The 19859-nt window shown below is 36.6% G+C and overlaps 1 non-coding gene across 1 annotated transcript; it reads right to left on the minus strand.

The window, feature by feature from the left end:
- Window positions 1-387: 387 nt before the first annotated feature.
- LOC141624567 (small nucleolar RNA R71) lies at window positions 388-495 on the minus strand. Its single transcript, XR_012534373.1, has one exon. It is a non-coding gene; the product is annotated as a small nucleolar RNA R71 (small nucleolar RNA).
- Between the last annotated feature and the right edge of the window lie 19364 nt (window positions 496-19859).

The following is a 19859-nucleotide window of genomic DNA, read 5'->3' on the forward strand; positions in this document are numbered from 1 at the left end:
TACACCAATTGCAACACCCCAAATGGTGGCCCTAAGAGATTACAATGTGCCCAACCCGGACGACTCCTCTTTACCAATCAATTTTGGTACCTTGGTTCCAAATAATTTCGAGATTCATCCCACCCAATTCAAATTGATTGAGAGGGATAGTTTCATGGAAATGAGGACGAGGATGCTCATGCACATCTTCGCAAATTCAAGAGTAAAGTTGCCATAATGAAAAGAAATTGAGTCTTCGAAGTCACTCTAAGACTTATGTTGTTCCCGTTTACTTTAACAGATAAGGCAGATAGATGGCTAAATGTCCACGCACCAAACAAATTCACAACATGGAATGCTTTGGCAAAGGAATTTTTGGCCAAATATTACCCTTCTTCAAAAACGACCATGCTCTGAAATGAGATTACAACTTTCCAACAAGAAGATGGGGAATCTCTTGGGGGAAGCATGGGACCGTTTCCATGACTTGATTGCTAGATTCCCCCACCATGGTATCCCGGTGTAGTATGTGACTCAAACATTCTTTCAAACGTTGTTGCCAAGAACCAAAGAAATGGTCAACGCATCGGCGGAAGGAGGCGTTGACCACCTTGGGGATGCCGATGGCTCGACTCTTATAAAGAAGATAGTGGACTCCGAGTCAAACTATGGTTCTAGAGGGAATATGTTGAGAAGGAATAGTCGATATCCTTCGGAAACTATCTTTCCCTTTAATGCGGAGACAAATGCAAAAATTGATCTTCTTACCAAGAAGCTTGAGGAGATGTCTAGGAAGCAAGTGCATCAAGCAAGTTCTTCACATGGGCCACCCATGGTGGATAATGTGCAAGCTCCTACTTGTGAATCTTGTGGAGGAATGGGGCATACATATGATGTTTGTGCCGATAACCTTTACAACAACATGGGAGGTGGAGATGAGGTACAAGATGTTAATGCTTTTCAAGCCTAGAACAACCCCACTAGACCTCCAAGGGCACCATTCAACAATAATCAAACACCTAAAACTCGAATTCCAATTATTATCATCCCGTTTTGAAGAATAATCCCAACCTTAGCTATAGGAGCACAAATGTCCAAAATCAACCACCACAACCCCAAGCACAAAACATGAATCCCTCGGGATTCGGTCAACCAAGGGGTGGTGGATTTAACCCAAGAAACAATTATGGGAATAACCAAGGGTATCAAGATTCCAGGTACAACCAAGGGAATCAACAATGGAATCAAGGGTTTCAATAAGGGAACTGTTAGGTTCATATACCCATTATTAGACTCATCTAATCATTTTATAAATTACCCATAATTTATTTACTAGTGGATCTAGTTGCATGCATAACAAAATGAACAAAAATAAGGAGAAAGTGATATTTCTTACATACAATATGGATCGAAATATTGGGCACAAATAAGGACACTTTCCTTATTTATTCTTGAGCTTAAAAGTATGGATGATCCTCCAACCTCAAATATAGAAATACTCCTTACAAATTGCACCCAAGAGTTTCCCTTAAAACTAATATATAAAGTAACTAGATTGATATATTAGTAACCCTTAAAATAATTCTAATATTATATATTACTACACTAGTAATGATATTTGTATTAATATTAGAATATGTCATGAACAATTTTGGAAATTCTAAAACCAGTTTTAGAGTGAGAAAGGAAAAATACACAAGACAATATTGTGAGAATGGTCGAATGGAAAAATAAGAGCCAAGCTCTTATTTTAGAGGGAGGGTGTCGGTTTTTGGAGGCCAAGAGAAGGCCAATGCATGGCCTTTACTTTTCCTTTTGTTCTTCACAAGAAAATAGATGTAAGACTACTTACAAAATAGGTCATCATTGTGTTTTATTTAACAATTAAATAAAACAACCACTAACCTATAAATTCCTCTATTTTTCGGTCCATAGATAAAATGGACATCCATTTTATGTTTGTCAATTTGTCATTTGTAATAAGGTAGGTCATGTGTCACACACCATGCCTACATGTATTTTAATGCATATTTAATCCCTTAAATATCATTTTACAACAAATAAATTACTTGTGACAAAATAACTAGTAATTCATGAATACAATTATTAAAATGGGTCATAAAAATATAATTCACAACATTTTACAATTATAATTATTCAATCATTCTTAATTTAATTGCTTCACAAACAATAATGAATTTTTAGTAATGAAATCTTTTAATTACTAAAATAAATCTTATTTAGTCAAATTACAATAAGATACAAATATTCTCACTCACAAATGAATTGTTCAATTTTAAGGAATTGATTAACTTGTATCGACATACAATTAATCAACTTATCTACTAAGGGAATTGTCCTATTGGTGTGACCTTAAGGGATAAACTGATCACCACCGTCAAACGACAGTAATGTCAAACTCTAGTTAGCCAATCATTATCAATTAATTTTGATCAATTGACTAGATAATTGAATCATCCCTTACGTATTCTTATCATGAGATTTATACATGTGATCGCACTATTGTTGAGGACACATAATCCAACAATCTCCCACTTGTCCGAGACAAGTGTGCGTCACTAATTCTCTTGTCCTATTACAATCTCCCACTCAATGCAAGGTGTCTTGCAGGTCCTACTTGCATTTGATCATATCTTGAGTGGTTTCCTTGATCTGGGGAGTAACTGTCTGACCGGAATTATCTACCGTAGATACCCTCCGAGCGTGGCCTCGCATTTTCAGTTTACTACTCCTCGAGTGGCCCTGAGATTTTAGATAACCCTGACAAGGGGGTGGACAATTCCTATCGCACTATTCCCTTTGAATAGCCACAGGTCATCATGACCCAAAAGATGCCCATTTGTTCTCAGTTACGAAAATCGTAGAGCATAAATCAAAGTCACTCAGAAAATGTGCCACCTTGGGCGAGTAGTCTCTAGTCAAAGAAACGACTCAAAAGAATACTATAGTAGCTCTCGCCACGACCAGGATTTATAAAAATTACCAGAACTCTATAAGCGGTCACTGCCCGACAGAGTGTCCCATATAGTCTGCCTATGTGATCGACTAATCATCCCATATGACTCTATGGCACTTGAACTTGCCATCAATCGCATCACACTCTAGTCACTTCGAGACGTCACCTCATATAAGCAACTAGGGGCCAATATTATGTTAATCCAGTTCACTTTAATAGGGTTCAATGTTGTCCTTACAACCTATTTTGATATAACAAAGTAATAAAAGAGTTTTTAATACAACTCAAACGATGAATGCATTATCACATATGTAAAATTGATACCTTATCAATTACTACATAATATATTATCCATACTTAATATTGTATATAACTATACATCTTAACTCAATTGAAATGGCATGACTTATCATGCTTAGCCTATGAAAAAGCCTTGGTTAGCAAGTTTTAGCAATACTTTGCACTTTTCATAATATTACTATATACTATTTCCCATTCTTGTGAATAATCTTGTATTATAAGAACTTCTTTTAGTACGTGTCTAGATCCAATCTGGACATAGGCTCTCTAGCCTTTGAATAACTCCCACTATCCTCACAGTGTGTAGGGATAGGACCTTCGGTTATTGGAATGAACTACCATAATTCCTCCTATTCATAAAACCGAATCCTAATATCATCCCTTCCTTCTTGCATATGCCATTATTGCAAGTGTACTCAATTTTCGTTGTGTATATCTCATTGTTCAACTGCCTAGGATGTTTCTAGCTGATATCCTCCTTAAATAATATAGCCAAGATAGTTCTCTAACCATCCTTATGTGTTTAGAATATGGTTTTTGTGTAACTCCTTGCACATAAATCCATCTCAATTCTAAATGCTTAGCTTCATATCTTTAGTACTTCCTGAGTACTAACTAATAAACTATATGGCTATATTGAGACTTCTCTCAAAGATTTGATTTGTAACTTCTCATCATACTCCATGTATACGAAATTTAAGAATGGTGATACATCTTAGCGTAATGAATTAATCCCGCAGCGGAAGCATGTGGATTCATTTCTACATGTTCAATACTTTTGAACTTGTCAAGATTCTTATTAACATAAGAATATTCATTCAACGCTAATATCCTCTTAGAACTATCTTTATAGGTCTGGATACCTTAGAGATGTATTATTCTTCTCCTAAGTCTTCCTTATTCAAAATGATCAATATGTCCCTTACACATAAGACTAGTAACACCATATTACTCCCACTAAACTTTTTGAGTAAAGTTCATCATATGATCAAAACATACAATTCAACTCCTTTACTTCTACTTAAGACTTCTTCCTACCTTAGGATATTTGCGATTTTAAAAACTCATACAGGATGATTTTTAAATCCAACTATAAAATCCGAGTTTTAATGAAGCGTTGTTGTTGCGTGCAAAACCCTTTGCCACCAACCAACCAGGCTAAATAAACATTTTCATGTTTATGCTCATTTCGGACTTTTGGCGGAGTTGAAACTAGATAAAGCATCTTAATAAGTTACATGCTTGTTACTTTCAAATATAACATGACTCTTGTCCACTTTAGATTTCGAAGAAATAATTACTGATTTTGACCAAGAAGGAACATCTTCCTACGTCTTATTCTCAGTTTGTGGCTGTTGAACATTTTCTCCCACTCTATCTTTAAGAAATACTCCTCATTTCTTCAACAGACAACATCACGAGCCACAAACCCTTTGTTCTCGTGATCATGTAGGGAAAATGAGCGCATGTTTACTATCGAAAAGAGCTACAACTTAGGAGCCTGGCCTAACCATATCTCATATGAATTGTACTTGATTGCTTTAACTATATTCTGTTTTAGTAGAAAAATTAAAAAATGCTAGACAAATTTGCAACAGAAACTATCTCCAACTTTATAGTAAAGATTCAATCATATCGTATAGGATTCTATGTAACTTTCTAATACACCTTATCTTGATAGGGTGTGATTATGAAAGTGATCTTGTGATACCATATCACACTCTATATGGTGCAGATAAAAGTCATCACTTTATTGTTCCTTGTTATAACAAAGTACTAATACTTTGGGTTTATAATATGTAGGTTTTGATACTTTTTAAACATTCATTGAACTTATTCAAAGAATTTATCTTCTTACCTCATTAAGTGGATACCTAGTATCTACCTAGTTCATTGGTAAAAGAGATGAAAAAGTAATACCCTTTTCTGATTGAAATTGTATTCGACCATACACTTCAAAGTGTAAATTGGGCGAATATTTTGCTCTATTCATAATCCTTTTCCAGAAAAAGTCATGAATTAACTTGCTTTGAATACAAGATTCGCACATACCAAAAGATTCCCAATTTGGCGGTTTGGGAGACTAGTCAAAACTAGTTTTTAAATGTGGTTTTCAATCGAGAATTGAGAAATGATTGGGGTCACGAACTTGAGTCTTGTAAATATGACATTTATTTCTAGTTTGAATATAATTACCTTGATTTGTATGGTGACACCATAAACTTAATCGTGGTATGTAAGAGCACAACGCTTGTTTTAATTGCATAATGGGAAAACCCTTTACCTTTTGTGCAAAACTCATATTATATTCTTATTTAGACATATTGTACATCATAACAATTATCGAGGTACATTTCTAAATACAAAACTAAAATAAGTACACTACAACATTAATATGTACACTACAAAACCTTCGGATTGTGTTATGAACACATCCTCCTCTAAATACCCATTTAGAAAGGTGGTTTTGACATCCCTTTGCCATATTTCATAATCATGAAATGTGGCAATTTCTAACATGATTCACAAATTTCTATCAAGTACTCATGATGTGATAATTGGCAAGAATGCAATGTCAATGTCATAGATATTCAGGAAGGAATATGTTGGAGTCACACAACCAACTTCCTTGATCTTTACTTATTTGGGGTTTGTCTCTATTTTAGTGTCTAACACCTTCTCTTTTGAGCCTAGTTCTATCCTTAAAAATTAAGATAGGTACTTTACTTCTTATTGCTCCCACTTACTTCAAGAATTTCTACTTGATGAAGACTTATCTTCATATAGATTCTTAGTTAATCCTTCACAAGGATGAACTCTATTGTGGTATTTGGTTAATCAAAATTTCTAACAAATTAATTTACCAATTTAACATTGTCATATTCTTAACAACTTAAGTGCTTGATAACAAGTGTTTAGGTTGAGAAATAAGACTTTTGAACCATGGATGCATAGAAGATATAATCAAAACATATTTTGACTAATCATTACCTCTAGTCATATTCCTTCACAAGAAATCATACATAGGTATGTTAGGAATTTTAAGATGCTAATCTTATATGCCATCGGACAACTCCTATGGAGTTCTATGGAATAGAACGATTCCTATGGAGCTAGTCCACAATCTATAATACAATTCATTTTTAGAAAGAGATTCTTTGTCATTAGCAATAGTGGTTTAGCGGGGACTCCTGTTACAATCGAATAATATCGCATATGAGTAGGAGTAATGAAATAGAACAACATTAAAACACAACGAAATAGTGGGAAAAACAACATTCATCGTAATATATAAAACATTTAAGAATGTTTTAGCATTTATATAATAACCTCCACCCAATTATATAAATGATTCCGAGACACAAAATTCATATTAAATCTTGGATGTGAGCCTACGGGCCCTCTACACCTCTTGCTAATATAATCTTGGTGGGTTAACCCTTTTAACCATTCTACAATTAGAACTCTCAGTCGATGAATTTACGTTAAGTTCATCTTCAGCCCGAACCTATTGGAACAACGGTCCGTCTAATACTTTCGTTGAGATCAACCAAATTTTGAAATGTAATAACATTTTATTACCCAACGTCAATAGAGAGCACCCCGAAAAATTGTATTGTACCCTTATGAAATTGAGATTCATGGGTTCCTACTATTTGGTAAGTGATGTGAATCATATTTGAGCACATTTAGTCCCCGAATTAACCTCGTTCCTATGCTTTATAGCACATAATTGGGTCATTTACTATCTTTAGTTTCCCATTTTGTATATTCTTTGAGGTTTTGACTCCTTGGTAGGAAAGGAGTGCTAACCTTGCATTTATGAGGCGGAATGGAGCTAAATTGATCGCATATAATGACCAAGCATAAAAAAGAAGACGATACTAGAGGCCTAAGTAGATAATAAGTTGAAATGGGAAATGATGTAAGGATCCTTGCATCCCCGAAATGATCCTTGCGGATTGTTTAGGAGGAAAAAGAAAAGAAGCTGTCTGCCCAGGAATCCACAACACCAAGATCTGGACGTCTTGTGCCCAAGACGAGCGTGACGCAGCAGCTGGAGCCGAGCGTCTCTCCCTGGATCCGCTCGGTTCACAAGTCAGAGAGCCCGTGCCTTACCTCAAGACGGGCGGATCATGGCAAGACTAGCACGAGAATCTGCTCATTTCCTTCGAGAGGAGCATTTCTTCAACTTTTCTTAGGGACTTAATAGTCATTTAAGACTTTAGTAACCCTAATCTTTGTACCTAATATTTAGTATAAATACCCCTTTGTAATACCTAGATAAGGAGGCTCTCTTAAGCAATCTTAATCCATCCTTAATCACTTTGTAATTCTCTAAAATTAGTCTTAATTTAGTTGTAATACAATTCTCAATAATAATCACATCTCAATCTTTCCGTAATTTCTCTACTGTTCTTCATTTATTTTGGGTAATTAGAAGATTATTTGGGTTTATTTGGAGGATTGATTACCTTCCATCAATCACCAAGTACTTCTATTATTCTTTGCTTTATTATTTGGAATCATCTTCGTAGGTATAATTCTCCCTTAATCTTGTTTAATTATTGTTAATCACTTTCATTTATTCATTATGTTTTGCCTTGTTAGTATGATTGACAACCTTATTAGCATGTTAAACTTGATAATGAGTGAGTAATTTCCTTAGCTAGGGTTAATGGGGAATTAGGGGAAACAAACATGGGGAATGATTCATGCTTAATCTAATATGTTTTCATAATTAAATTGCTTGCTTGTTGTGATTTCAACTTATCCACATGTTATGTTTGATGAAATGCGAGCCTTGCATTTTTTACCCATCACCTATCTTTTCAATGAGACTTGTAAGCTTATACACCAACTCGAGCCTCATTAGACCATGCATATAGTTGAATAGGAAGGATTAAGTCGACTTGTAGTTGTTGTATAATCTAATCGATTCGGATCCGGGACCCAAACCTTCCTAGGGATTGTAAGGTTATACACCAACTAGATACCATCACAACAATAAGTGCTTGCTATATAATAGAGAACATGTTTGTATGATCAACTCCCATGAATCCATGACACCCTAGTGCCTTTAATAAATTGTTTACACCCCCTTTAATCATCTTGCTTGTTTTCATTGCTTTACTTTTATCTTGTTGATTAGTTTAGTTGATCTCCTATCTCAACCCAAATTGTGACACCCTAAGACACGACCATTTGCAATTGAAAATCCTACATTAATACCCATCCCTTGGGATCCGACCTTTACTTGCCTCTTTGCTAAGAGTAGTTTGTAAAGTTATAAATATTGTTTTGGTTGGTAACTTTTGACGACGAGTTTAAACCGGACCAAAAATAGCACCGTTGTTGGGGACGGTGTTAACGTGATTTGATTTTCATTAATTGTTTTTAGTTGTGTCTTTCTTTACCTTGGGGAAGTCAATCTCCTCAAGTTTGTTCTAATTGTTTTCGACTTGTTTGATAGACTAGGAGATCACAAGGTAATCCTTTACCTATTGATCTTGGAATTGAAAGAACCTTAACCAACAATAGAAGAGTTGCTAGAGGTACTCTAAGAGGTATTGGAGAGATTGTGGACATTCAACCAAATAACATTGAGTTTACCAACCCTTTTGCAAGAGAAGGAGAGGACAACCCAATACAAAATCCACCACAAAATCACCCCACAATGCCTCAATTTTCAACACATTCCGTACCAACCGAGGAGAACCTACCTAATGGTACTCCTAAACCACCACATTTAACCGGTAATTTCATTGCCCAATCCGCATTTATACAACTAGTTGAGAGAAGTCAAGTTGGAGGGATGCCTAGTGAAGACCCTTATTCACATATGGAATGTGTTGAAAATCACAATAAATTACATAAAATCATATTTATGCACAAGTTAATTACCCTAACCAACTTAGGACTCAAAATTAGTCTCCACTAACATATTGACAATAATTAACTTTTACTTCTTAAAATTTGTTCATTAATGGACTCAAAATTACAATAAAATGTCATAAACTCCAAATAAATCATAAAAATTTCAAATAAATTCAAAATTTGAAATTTAAACTCATGAACATTCTGGAAAAATACCATGACACTCATAATATTCAAAAAACATAGGTTAAAATTTCGAAAATTTATCGGGAAAAACATTGTTGCGGTTTATCGGATTTATCAAATATAATTATAAAAACATGATAAAAATTATATTTATCAACTTTTCAATTTTAGATCTGAAATAGGTAAAAAATGCAACATGTGACGTTTTTCCTTAGTCATGAAGTATGTTTTAGCAATTATTCACTAATTAAGTCACTATTTATGTTATTTTTTATCAAAAATTCATAAATCATGCATAAAGACTTCATTATAGCCAATTATTTTACACACATCTTGTAAAATTGCATGTGACAACATACTAAATTTCTATGACCAGATTCGAAATTTATCTCATATTAACCCATTTTTCATTTAAATTCGATTTTTATCATGAAAAATCCATATTTCGAGCATAAAAACTCCAACAATTATGACAATTTATAGGTCATCTACAAATAATATATGTGAAAACATATCCAAACACCACTGAAAAATTCGAAGTTTAGCTAATTTTAGTCCGAAAATGACATTTTTATCATAAAATCACATTTTTAATGCCATTATTATATAAAATGAACAATAAAAATCCATAAATTAACCAAAATATCCTAAATACATTTTAGGATCAGAAACTTTAACATGCAAAATTGATTTCGTGATATATCATAATAAACACAAATTTATAAGTTTTATATGTTAATCATATAACTCGGAAAAACTATAACTGATTTGCATGCAAACAACCTAAGGCTCATGATACCGCTTGTTAGAAATTTATATCTCATTATTTAACATATTCATATATGTGAGAAATTATTTAGTCATAAAATAATTACAAATCTTATGCATGCAAACTTAATAAGAAGAGATAAGAAAATCAATTTCTCACCATCTAAATTTCGGTCATTTGTGGGCACCAACAAGATCTCCTTCTTGTTAGTTCTTGAGCTTTCCAATAATGGATGAACATTCATGACTTCAAAATAGAAGCCCTCCAATAAGTAGCACCCAAGACTATCCCAAAATCCCACAAACTAATATGTACTAGATATTTGTAATGTGGTTTACCTTAAAATCGGTTACTAATACTCATATACTACTACTAGTATTATTAGTGTTTGATTTGTACAAATTAGATTCATAAAAATGAATTTTATGAAGAACAAGAGAGAGAAGGTATTGTTTTTCATAAAACATAAGAAGAATGAATAAAATTGAGAAAACCTCTCAATTCTCACTCTCAAAACCGGTGGCCTCTATGGTCTTATGACCATTTTTCTTTTTCCTTTTTGTCTTCACAAGATAAATTGTGTAAGCCTTTGTCATGTCACTATCAAGCATATTAGACAAATGAATAAGACAAATGGAAAAAGACAAAACTTCTAACAATGCCCACCAAATTTCGGTTTATATGTAGTAATATGGAGTCCATTTTATTTTTGTCAATTTTACAATTGTATGTCATGTGACATGTGACATGTCTTATGTCATGTTTTAATTTAAAATGCATATTTAACAAATTAAATATCATTTACAAATTAAATAAATCACATTTAACAAATTGACTAGTAATTCAAAATTACTTTCACATAAAATGGTCATTTAATTACTAGTTAGTATAATTCACAACATCTTGTAATTTTAACTAACTTATCATTCTCATCTCGCGTGTTTCGCAAACACCGATTAATTTTAGTAAAATAACTTCTTAAATTACTAAATAAAATCTTATTTAATCACATTATAATAAGATGTCATTTTCTCTCTTATGATAATAATTTGTTCAATTTTAAGGAGTTAATTAATCTGTATCGTCATACAATTAATTAACCTTTTTCAATTAAGGGAATCGTCCTTTAAGTGTGACCTCAAGGGATCAACTGATCACCACCGTCGCACGACAGTAATGTCAAACTCTAGCCAGCCAATCATTACCGATTTGTGTGGTCCAGTTGACTTTATATGTAATGTATCATCCCTTTCGTATTCTTGATATGAGATTTAAATATGTGATCAATATGATCGACAATTGTGATCGCATTATTGTCGGGGACACTTACTCCAACAATCTCCCACTTGTCCTCAACAAGTGTGCGTCACCAATTCTCTTGTCCTATTACTATCTCCCACTCAATGCAAGGTGTCTTTCGGGTCGTACTTGCAAGTGATCATATCGAGAGTGGTTTCCTCGATCTGGCGAATAACTGATTGACCGGAATTTTCTACCATAGAAACCTTCCGAGCGTGGCCGCGCATTTTCAGTTCATTACTCCTCGAGTGGCCCTGAGATATTGTTTTAACCCTGACAAGGGGGTGGACAATTCCTATCGCACTCATTCCCTTCGACTAGCCACAGCCATCATAACCCAAAATTTGCCCATTTGACCCCATTTACGAAGGTCGTAGTAACACAAATCAAAGTTAATCTGAAACTGTGCCATCTTAGGTGAACAGTCTTTAGTCAAAAGAATCGACTCATTATAATACTATAGTAGCTCTCGCCACGACCATATAGGGAAATATCCGTAAAATTCCCTTAAATTTTAGGACTATAACGTAACTTTAACATGTGATCATTGTCATAAACTTAAAATTACAAGAGAAACGATAAAGGTTTAAGAATCAACCTCGAGTCCTTTGTGAATACGGCCTAAGAACAGAAATCAAAGTAGATTTCCTCCTAATCGTTGCACCCAAGACCGTCTGAGACTATGCCCCTTGTGCTAGAAATTACTCTCCAATTGCCTTGCAATATTGAAAGAGTTATTGTGAGGTTTTCGATGAGAGATCTAGAATTTCAGAGAAAATTGCCCCGAAACCCTAATTTTTGTGCAAATGAAATGCCTTGGGTCAAAAGGAGAGAAACTCCCCTTTTGTTCCATTCGGCCGTAAGGTTCATTAAGGCGGGAGTGGGCTTTCCACTTTCTCCTTATTTTAACTCGTGATCCAACTCAAAATGCAAAAATGTATATGACGGGATTTTCTTATAAATCGTCATCGGTTATCGGTTATTAAAATATCAACCAGTAACATGACTCAGTCGATATATTAATACATGTCCGACAATGACAATATTGTATAATTAATTAATTCAATATACATTAATTAAATATAATCGTTTATATTCAATTTACGAATTAACTGCTTAATTCACTTTAGCCATTATTATTTAATCCGTATTAAATAATTATCTCAACATCGCGTTTGACTATTATTAGTCAATAACTCCGACTAACTGCTTAGTCATATTAGGCATCAACATGACTGTATTTTCATACCGTCACATCTCTCAAACGTATCCTATAGGTGTGACTTTTAGGGACCAGTTGATCATCGCCATCAGTATGACAATAACGTCAAACTTATCTAGCAAGCCAACCGTTATTGATAAACGTGGACCAACTGATAATAATACAAAAGTATGCCCTTTGATCCTTTTAGAGATTTATATGTCATTTCACTAACTATAGAGGACACCAGCCCCAACAAGCTCCCACTTGTCCGTACAAGTGTACGTGCAATAACGTTATCCGCACTAACTGGAGGACACCAGCTCCAACAAACTCCCACTTGTCCGTACAAGTGTATGTGCGATAACCGATTCTCATATCCATTTAAAATTTCTCCCACTCAATGTAAAACAATTTGCAGATCCGGATCCGCAAAGGTCGTATTTTATAATCGATCTGTATCAAGAGTGGTTTCCCCGACTAGAGAGTAACTTAACTGATAAAACGAATTCGTATTCGAGCATGGCCATGCATTTCGATTCTGACTCCTCGAGTGGCCCTGAGAAATATCGAGTACCTGATAAAGGCTGAATATTTCCTTCAACTCGACTCCTGCCGATCTAAGCACATCATGAAATGACCCAGAAAAAATCTACTTGGCCCCCTGTTACGGATGACCGTGAGAAAGTAACCAAAGTCACCCAAAATCTGCCTTAGTCTCAAGAGACAGTCGATAGTCAAAACAATCGACTCTTAGGATCACCATGGAGGTCCTATCCACGACCTGGCACCGAATGTTATAAAACATTTAGGACTCCACGTCGATGTCACAATTGTGTCCTACGAGATATCCGTATAACTCGCCTCTGTGATTGGTCAGTCTACCGTTGGACTTATGGCTCGTTAAACCCACCATCAACCAACGTCACAAAATAATTGCCAGAGTTATCAGCTCACGTGGGCAATTAAGGACCAAAAATATAATGTTTGTTCAGTTCACTTTGTGGTGTTCAAAATTGTCGTAAAAATCCACATGAAAAACAAAATATATAAATATCAAAACGATGATGTCTTATAGAGTACAAAAGAGAATGAATCTAATCCATAAAAGAGTACTACAACTCAGGAACACGTTTAATTCCCATGGAATTAACATGCCCTTCATGCTTATCTTGTCGTAATGGTTTAGTGAGAGGATCTGCTATGTTATCATCTGTAGCAATCTTTTCTATCACTACCTCCTTTTGCTCCACGTAATCTCGGATTAGATGAGCTTTCCGTTGTACATGTCTAGACTTGTTGCTAGACTTAGGCTCCTTAGCTTGGAAGATGGCACCTCTATTGTCGCAATAGATGGTGATCGGGTCATTCGAACTAGGCACTACGGATAGTCCTTGTAAGAATTGACGCATCCATATCGCTTCCTTTGCGCCTTCGTACGCGGCATAGTACTCGGACTCAGTCGTAGAATCTGTTGTAACACTTTGTTTGGAACTCTTCCACCGATCATGCAGTGCCATTAAGAGTAAAAACGAATCCGTCGAGATTTCGAGTCATCTCGATCCGTTTGGAAGCTAGCATCTGCAGAACGGTTGCGCATAGCTTTTGTTCGCCTCCATAAGTCAATGCCCAATCTTTAGTCCTCCGTAGGTACTTAAGAATGTTCTTGACAACCATCCAATGTGATTCACCTGGATGCTGTTGGAATCGACTTGTCATACTCAATGCATATGCCACGTCCGGACGTGTGCATATCATGGCATACATGATTGATCCTATAGCCGAGGCATAAGGAATCCGTGTCATGCGCTCTTTCTCTTCCGCGTCTCTGGTGCCCGAGACTTGCTCAAATGCACCCCCGGAGCCATAGGAAGAAACCCCTTTTTGGAGTTAGTCATGCTGAATCTCTCTAGTATCTTGTCTATATAAGACTCTGACGAGAGATAACATCCGACGTGATCTATCTCGATAGATACGGATGCCCAAAATTCTTTGTGCCTCACCCAGATCTTTCATCCGGAAATGGTTTTTCAACCATACTTTCACCGAAGTTAAGAGAGGTATGTCATTCCCAATCGGGAGTATGTCATCGACATACAATATTAGGAAGACAATCTTGCTCCCACTCGACTTGATATATAGACATGGTTCCTCGACCGATCGAGTAAATCCATTTTCTTTTATCACTTGGTCGAAACGATGATTCCAACTCCTAGAAGCTTGCTTAAGTCCATAAATGGAACGCTTAAGCTTGCACACTTTCTTAGGATGTTCAGGATCGATGAAACCTTCGGGTTGTACCATGCACAACTCTTCCTCCAAAAAACCGTTTAAGAAGGCGGTTTTCACATCCATCTGCCAAATTTCATAGTCATGAAAAGCGGCAATCGCTAAGATAATCCGAATGGAACGCAACATGACTACGGGTGCAAAAATTTCATCGTAGTGCAAACCTGGCACTTGGGTGAAACCTTTAGCAACTAGTCGTGCTTTATAGATATCTTGTTGACCTTCCACGAAATGCTTTATCTTGTAAAGCCATTTGCATTGAAGGGGACGAACCTTAGCAGGTAAGTCAACAAGATCCCATACGTTGTTCTCATACATGGAGTCCATCTCGGATTGCATGGCCTCAAGCCATAGCTTTGAGTCGGAACTAGTCATGGCACCTTTATAGGTTGCGCGTTCACTACTCGTTAAGAGTAGAATGTCATCTATGTCATGTTCCTCGACCATACCAATGTATCTGTCCGGAGGAATAGAGACTCTTCCCGACCTCCTAGGTTCCTCAGGAATATTAACCGCAGCCGGGATTGAAGGAACTGGTTCCTCCAATGGTTGCTCGGTATTTGGTTCGGAATCTCCGACACTCGAAGGTTCTATTACTCTTCGCATTCTCGAGAAATTCCTTCTCTAAGAATGTCGCACTAGCCGCAACAAATACACGTTGTTCGGTTGGCGAATAAAAGTAATGACCAAGTGTTCCTTTAGGATAACCTATAAAGTATGTCTTGACCGATCGCGGGCCGAGCTTATCCTCGTGTCTCCACTTGACATAAGCCTCGCAGCCCCAAACCCGTATAAAGGACAAGTTAGGGACCGTTCCATTCCATAGTTCATATGGAGTCTTGTCAACAGCTTTAGACGGATTTCGGTTAAGTATTAGAGCAGCTGACAGAAGGGCATAACCCCACAATGAGTCTGGCAACACGGTGTGACTCATCATGGATCGAACCATATCAAGTAGTGTTCGATTTCTCCGTTCGGACACACCATTCAACCGAGGTGTTCCGGTGGAGTTAACTCGTAAGGCAATCCCACAGTCCTTAAGGTGTTGATCAAACTCGTGAGAAAGATACTCGCCACCACGGTCTGATCGTAGTGTTTTAATCTTTCTACCCAGTTGGTTACAGACCATTCTCGGTATTCTTTGAATTTCTCAAAGGATTCACTTTTGTGCTTCATTAAGTAGACATAGCCATATCTACTTAAATCGTCCGTGAAAGTGATGAAATACCTATAGCCTTCTCGTGCGGTGATTGATATAGGTCCACACATATCCGTATGTATGAGTCCTAATAGGTCAGCAGCGCGCATTCCAACACCTTTGAAGGAAATTCGAGTCATCTTGCCAATGAGACATGATTCACACGTGCCAAATGATTGAAAATCAAAGGCCGAGATAGCTCCATTCTGTATGAGCTGTTTAACACGTTTCTCATTACTGTGTCCCATACGGCAGTGCCATAGATACGTTTGATCTTTGTCACAAACCTTTAACTTCTTATTCATTACGTGCAATATTTCGGTGGTCTGATCTAAAACATAAATTCCGTTCATGGAGACTGCCTTCCATAAATCATATCGTGTAATGAGAAAATGCAACTATTATTCTCTATTACAAATGAAAAACCAAGTTTGTCAAGTGCAGAAACTGAAATAATGTTTTTAGAAAGACTGGGTACATAATAACAGTTATATAAAAATAACTCAAATCCGCTAGGAAGCTGGATCACGTATGTTCCCCTCGAGACGGCAGCCACTCGTGCTTCATTCCCGACACGCAGGTCCACCTCACCCTTTACGAGGGGTTCAATGTTTCGGAGGCCCTACACATGATTGCACAAATGAGAACCACAACCAGTATCTAATACCCAAGTTCCGTAACTTGCGTGGTTAATCTCAATCATATGAATAAAAGAAGAAGAAGAAGACATACCAACAGGATTAACGCGACCTGCTTTTATGTCCTCATGGTATACAGGACATGTACGCCTCCAATGCCCAGTCTTGTGGCAATGGTGGCATTCCATGTTACCAGTCTTGCTCTTTGTCGTGCCTGATGAGGTGCTCGACTCACCAGGCCCACTCTTACCTGATCCCGACTTCTTAAACTTCGGTTTGCCTACTGCTAGGTTTGCCTGAGCTTTGCCCTTACCCTTGCCCTTGTTTGACACAACGAGAACATCTTGTTTCAAGCTCCCACTAAACTTCATATCCTTCTCGGTCTGTATGAGTAGGGAGTGTAGTTCATGAGGACTTTTCTTCAAATCATTCATATAGTAATTCGCTCTAAAGAGCGCAAAACCATCGTGGAGTGAATGAAGCATGCGGTCAATCACAATGTTCTCGCTGATTTTACAATCAAGCGCCTCCAGTTTCTCGACATTCTCAATCATGCTGAGAATGTGTGGGCTAACCGGTTGGCCCTTCTGGAATTTCGAATCAAAGAAGCGAGTGGTATGCTCATAGGTCACGATTCTCGGTGCTTTCGAGAATTCCTTAGTGAGAGTGGTGAAAATCTTGTTTGCACCTTGGGCTATGAAGCGTTTCTGCAAATTGGATTCCATTGCAAAAATGAGTACGTTTTTAATCGCACCCGCTTCCATGACGAAATCGTTATACTTGGCGATCTCGTTAGCTCCAGCCGTGGGGCCTGGGTTTGACGGGATGGGCTCTGTCAGATATTTGAGCTTCCCGTCTGCTGCGGCAGCATTCCGTAATGCCGCCTCCCAGTCCGCGAAGTTTGATCCATCATTCTTCAGTCGAGTAGACTGATTCATCTGATTCATGAAGATCCGAAGCCAGGACTCACGGTCCAATGTGGCACTTGGCATTGGGTCGCCAGCACGGCCAGCCATTTTGTTATTAGCAGTTTAAGTGATTGTGATCTACACTGAAAAAGAAAGGAAAAACAAAACGAAATAAGCAACTCAACGAGGTGATTTAAGTCTATTTAAAGTTCATTTTAACGTGTAGACTCATTGCACTTGTATAATCGATCTACCTCTAGAATTATACAAATGATCCCAAGACTCAATTTCCGTAAATTGATAAGCCAACTGTTTAGCTAGTTCTATCGTTAGAACTCTTGGTCGATAGATTTCCGTAAATCCTATCTATAGTCCACCATAATCACAGGATCGTACGAGTGACCATAGTGTTGAGATAAAATAGGTTAATCAGTTCCAATTTACCCGACGTAGAAGGGGTCATATTATGCCTACCGACGAAGAAGGGATACATTGGAGTTTGAGCTATAAAGACTATTCTCAATTTTTGTTTATACGAGGAAGATCCCATCAACTTAGTTTTAATTCATTTTAAGTGAACGAAAAACTAGCATTACGTGAATGAATTAACTTAGGTGATGGCTTAAGTAAAAATGTGTGATATCTGTATATCAAAGAAAACTAACGCGTAACCTCTATATGAGTCAGTTTTCATGCAAATATTAGGTGGTTTGGTTTTAGGCGGAATATGATGCAAATTATCGTTACAATAAAAAAAATAAAAGAATGCAAAAACGTAAATAAAAGTCCTAGTGTGGCCTATCCTAGTAAAAGAACATAATACAACTTTGGAATCCACCATTGGACCCGAGAAGCTTGTCTTGATGTTCCATCTTTGTCCATGCAGCGGGAGTGAGCATCCGATCTCCATCTTTGGTGTTCTCAAAATTACAATTTAAAATTTACAAAATATAAACCTATTTACATTCTAAATTAAAACTGTAATTACAAGGAAAAAACAAAACGGAGATGCGAGATCTCAAAATACAACCAAGACCGTGTTCCATCATTACGGTAACACGTTCTACTAAGGCCACACTAAGTTACAACCGTTTGTAAAATTAAATACGTAATTAAAAACATTCATGGCATTCAAAAGTAACGATAAATAAAAATGCATCAACTAAAATAAAATTTATTCGTGACATAATTCCGTAATTATGTTAAATTTATCAAAACCACCTTTTAACGATTAAAATTATGTGACAAAACCGCTTCTATCAACTTAATTTTAATTCATTACAATCCGTTACCTTAAACAGCTTTAAAATAACTATAATGGTACATGTGTGAACCGTTTCACAATCAAGCGAGTGTACAAAATCTGTATCATGTACATTTTATGGCCAAAAGAAAAATTAAAACATGGAAAAAAAATTTTAAGCGCAGCCATAAACACATTTCCTCGATCGAGACACTAAAGTCCTCGATCGAAAAACAAAAGGGCTCGATCGACTGATACTGCCAGTCGATCGAGGGATTTGCCAAACAGAAAGTGCTCGATTGACTGAACTCAAGGTCGATCGAGTACTTTTATTAGCAAGGCTGTTCGATCGAGTACGAGGACTGCTCGATCGAACAGTTAGGGTTTTAAAAATGTCGATCGAGTACTGCGATTATTCGATCGAGTAAAACAAAACAGAAAAGCACTCGATCGAGTAGTATTACGCTCGACCGAGAGCAAAAACAATTCTGAAACATTAAAACCCTCATGAAATCGATTTGATAAAACAAAAACAATCAACCGTCTGATCAGACGTAAGCCATATGGCACGTTTTTCAAGGCTGTCACGGTTTTCTAAAAAAAAAAAAAAACAGCCGTGACAAAAAAACAGAAAACAGGTCGTGTAAAAAAAATGGCCGCACGGTTTTCTAGACAAAACAACATCGTTTCAAATCGTTTTATGAAAATCACAATGAAAAATTTACGTGGCCTCGCTCTGATACCACTTGTAGGGAAATATCCGTAAAATTCCCTTAAATTTTAGGACTATAACGTAACTTTAACATGTGATCATTGTCATAAACTTAAAATTACAAGAGAAACGATAAAGGTTTAAGAATCAACCTCGGGTTCTTTGTGAATACGGCCTAAGAACAGAAATCAAAGTAGATTTCCTCCTAATCGTTGCACCCAAGACCGTCTGAGACTATGCCCCTTGTGCTAGAAATTACTCTCTAATTGCCTTGCAATATTGA

Source organism: Silene latifolia, chromosome X (assembly GCF_048544455.1).
Source record: "Silene latifolia isolate original U9 population chromosome X, ASM4854445v1, whole genome shotgun sequence".
Taxonomy (NCBI): Eukaryota; Viridiplantae; Streptophyta; class Magnoliopsida; order Caryophyllales; family Caryophyllaceae; genus Silene; species Silene latifolia.